The sequence below is a fragment of the Oryzias melastigma genome, linkage group LG7 (assembly GCF_002922805.2).
Source record: "Oryzias melastigma strain HK-1 linkage group LG7, ASM292280v2, whole genome shotgun sequence".
NCBI lineage: Eukaryota > Metazoa > Chordata > Actinopteri > Beloniformes > Adrianichthyidae > Oryzias > Oryzias melastigma.
The window spans coordinates 10,286,463-10,290,492 of record NC_050518.1 but is presented as its reverse complement, the minus strand read 5'-3'; the positions used below and the strand labels follow the sequence as shown (position 1 = coordinate 10,290,492).

At 38.3% G+C, this 4,030-nt stretch overlaps 1 protein-coding gene across 2 annotated transcripts in view; it reads left to right on the top strand.

The window, feature by feature from the left end:
• The window catches only part of LOC112159634 (ERC protein 2), a 157,683-nt gene that overhangs the window by 102,213 nt on the left and 51,440 nt on the right, over nt 1–4,030 (top strand). The gene's annotated exons all lie outside the window — the stretch shown is intronic.

The following is a 4,030-nucleotide window of genomic DNA, read 5'->3' as shown; positions in this document are numbered from 1 at the left end:
AAAAAAAAAAAAAAAAAAAACATATGCACTCAGAAATGCAACATGTGTACAAGCTACACTTTGGGGGAGACAGTATTAATGGTTCCCTTGTGGATCCTGCAGACGCATCTGTTTTTATCCCTCTAACTCTCCACGCTCATAATTTCAAGAAAGTCATAACACAAATTCTAAACACATATCCCTCAACTATGACACTTTGGAATAACAACACGGAGTGGGCTAAGCTGATTTAGGGTGAGCTAGGGCTCTAAATCTTTACTTTTGCCTTTTTTTTATATCTTTCACCAATTTGTCCCCTTTTCTTTATGTAGCACAGGTGGCATTTAGTGGTCTGAAACATTTCTCTTTTCTTTTATCATTTATTGTCCCCCTTTCCATTATTCTTTCCGTAATATTTCTGTATTTTTTTCTTCTTATTCAGATAAATCCATGCTAACTCGTGCGGCCATCATCACCTCTCGTCTCTGAAATCTTCTTGACCTTGCAGTCACCCGTGAATCCTTAAACACTTTTTAAACATCAGCCCCACCGCGATGATTTCTTCTTCACGCCCCCTTTCTCCTCAGTTTTTGCTTTGGAGCAAATCATTTTCCATTCATTTTCTTTTGCTTTGTTTGTTTCCATTTATTTCTGTCCTCTCCTTTTTATCTCCCACGCGTGCACGCACCATCAAACACTTAAGCCGTCTCATCACTCAGTCGTGCGCTTTCACCATCCGTCTTCTGCTTCTTCTCTAAGATCCGAATGTCTCAATATGTCCCGAAGACGTTGGAGGTTCAATTGGAATCATATGTTTTAGCTGGACCTCGAATCCCCTTCCCCCCCATATAAATAAGATGTCATTTCAAACGGTGCTGATCTGGAGAACCTTCAAAAAACCAATCTGGCTCCACATCTGCAACCATCAGGTATGTCAAGGCGGAGAACAGGTAAATCATGAGGGGGATTTTTCAGTTGAGATTCAGCTGCAGGTGAGACATTTAGAGTTTAATGAACACTTTTTAGACTAATTGGTAACAGAAATCTAATCTTATTCTCTGCATTCTCTATCTGTTGGCCATGACATTTATTATTTACATAAAGCAAAGTATAAGGAAAGCACAAGAGAGGAGGATGAAACAAAGAGGGTCCAGCCACTCAAAGATCAGTAAGCAGATACAGCACTTGCATTTATCTTTGTGAGTAGGGGGGAAAGGAGAGCTGCATGTGTGTCTGACAGATGAATCCTGTCTGCCAGATTAATGCACGTTGCAAGTGTGTTCTACAACTAAGGCCAAATGGCCACTCAAATTAGATGTGATTAAATACTCCAGTGTGAGTCAGGTTCAAAGACTGTTTGTAATACTAATCAGCGCTTGCTCACACACACTCAAGCACCATTCAGACACAATCACTGTCTAAGGAAGTGGGAGCCAGCGTTTACTTGCAAACTAATCATAATAATGCCCCTTTTTTATTGTTTTAGGAAGACATTGATCAGAAGAATGCTGCGTGGTAAGCATCCGCGGAAAGATAGCGGTGTCACGTGCCGTGGTAATTTAAACTGGAGTTCATTTAGTTTGCATTTAAGCGTAAGCAGCTGCTTTGGTTCAAGGCATAAAGTCTGCACATTTCTAAATGTTTGGGCAGGCTGCATCTGTTTGGAAGTACAAGTGAATCTGATTCAACAGCTGCTTTTTCACCTTCTGCTACTTCTTCATGAAACTGTTGCTCAGAATCACTCAAATTGGTTGACTACCACAAAATCCCATCAGTTAGGCCTCATGGTCAAACAGTCACAAAGCAACTGTATTTTCAGTCGTGCACGTCTATTTCTTCACTGCCAAATGGGGGCAATGTTATGCTCTGAAATAGCAAGTAATGTAATATCCTCTTTGTTGAATTACAGTGTTATTTTGACCCCAGACGATAAGACTGCCAAGCTGCATCTTTGTGAAGTTAATCTTAAAAAAAGTAAGAGATATAGCTGTGAGACATCTTGAATGTGATAAAATGGTCTGGTGTAAAAATGTCCATCATGCAGGTATGTTGAGGCTGTTAATCTGACAGACTGCTTTTGAACTACGACACATTGACTGTATATGACTGTGCTTTTTAAAATTTCATTCAACAAAGTGGGACTAGTTTGGTGCTTTTTATCTTTTGTACAAAGTATATCTTACATCCCTTCAGATGTACAGAAGTCACCCTTTTGTATGATTTGTCATTTTTGATATTCACATTATAGTCATCAATAAGTAAAGCACTTTCTTTGGTTGAAATTGTGTATGGGTCCAATTAAAAAGCATTAACTTGAATAACAATGAATCTTCTAAACCATCAGTTCTCTACATACTCTCTGATTAATGGTGTGATTAGCTGTTCCCTTCTATGTCAAAGCCCACATGCACACCCACACACGTGCACAGACACACAAGGAGGACATTTATAAGGAAGTACAGAAAAAACACACATCGCATGGATGTCTTATTAATGACCTTGAATCCAGATGCGACATGCAGATAATTGCACTCAAAACACAAAACATCAAGTCCCGGGCCAACAGGACTTCACTCTGAGTTCAGCATGTTTATCTTTGCACTGCAGTTATTTCTGCTGGGACTTAAATCATGCAACAAAAACACCACACTTCAGGTCCATTTTTAATAGAAACCAAAGTTCAGCTTAAATGCACGTCCCCGCTCCCAATCCCACAGATCACCGCACAACACAGGCTTATGTAGTGTCCGCTGAAAGTCTGGACTTATGTTTATTCATCTTAAAATACCACCAGTGACCAAGCACATACATTCTAATACTTAATATGGTTTTGTCACATTTTTTTAGCTATCCTTTTCATCCATTCCTTACTTGTACTGTTGCAGCTAAAGCAGTGGAGCTGGCCATCTGCGAAAATGTTTCTGCTTCTGAGTGTGTTTACAAGAGTAAGTAGACAATGTGTTTGTTGCAGCTCTGGATTTACAACATCCTTCTTGATGGTTAGGATAGACATCAAAGATCCGCTCTGAAGACACGGTCATCTCTTCAGAAGTTACGCAAGGCATGCACTCAGGTCATCTTGGGGTGAATTTATACATCTGGTTCTGTGTGTTTGATGATGTGTTTCCGCTGCACCTGTAGACAGTCATTTGTTGCCACCCTGTCTGTTCACACACACACATACACACACGCACACCCCAACTCTTGTAACCAGCAGTGACAGCAGAAAGATGTCATTTCCTCTTTGGTCTGCTTCATCCCTGACTGTAGGACTTTTACATGCCTCTGAGTCACAATGAGGTATCACTAATGATGCACTTAGTGAACCACTTCAAAGATCTCTGCTTCTTTTCTGTGTGTCCACTGTCTGAGTTTAAGACACCAGATGAGTCTTCCATAAGCAAAAAAGTCCACGGCTTTGGCATTTTCTGTAGAGAAAGTCGGAAATTGATTAAAAAAAATTAATGAATTAATGAAAAAATTAGTCTCGATTAATCGCAATTATTTATATATATATTTGTTACAGTATTTGCCAGCCACTTATCTGCAAATAATCACAATATGAAATCACACACAAAATTGTACATTTAGAACGTTTATTTTGAACACTTTTGAACCTAGGGTCTAAAACTCTGTTTTTAACTATATTTGAATTTACTGTACCGGTATTTTGAATTTAAAGGACTACCTGGTTGCTTATTTGGTATCATTTTAATCATAAATAAATAAATTACCACCTTTATTTATTGTCATTTTCCATGTTGTATTCACACACTTGACATAAAATCATGAGAAAACAGAAACTTCCATCAGGAAAAATGGGATTCATTTTGCTGTGGAAACCCCAAAAATGTTTAACAAACTGTTTTTACAACATTAAATGAAAGTTTTAGGTGTATTTTTTATAAAAAACAGCAAGAATGAAATTTGTCAACTAATTGATGTTGACAAAATTTGATGAACATTTTTTTGAATGAAAATATCAAAAAATCCAGGCCGGCAGCCCAAAAAATAAGAATTTCTCAACGCTGTCTATTTTACATTTTTCCTG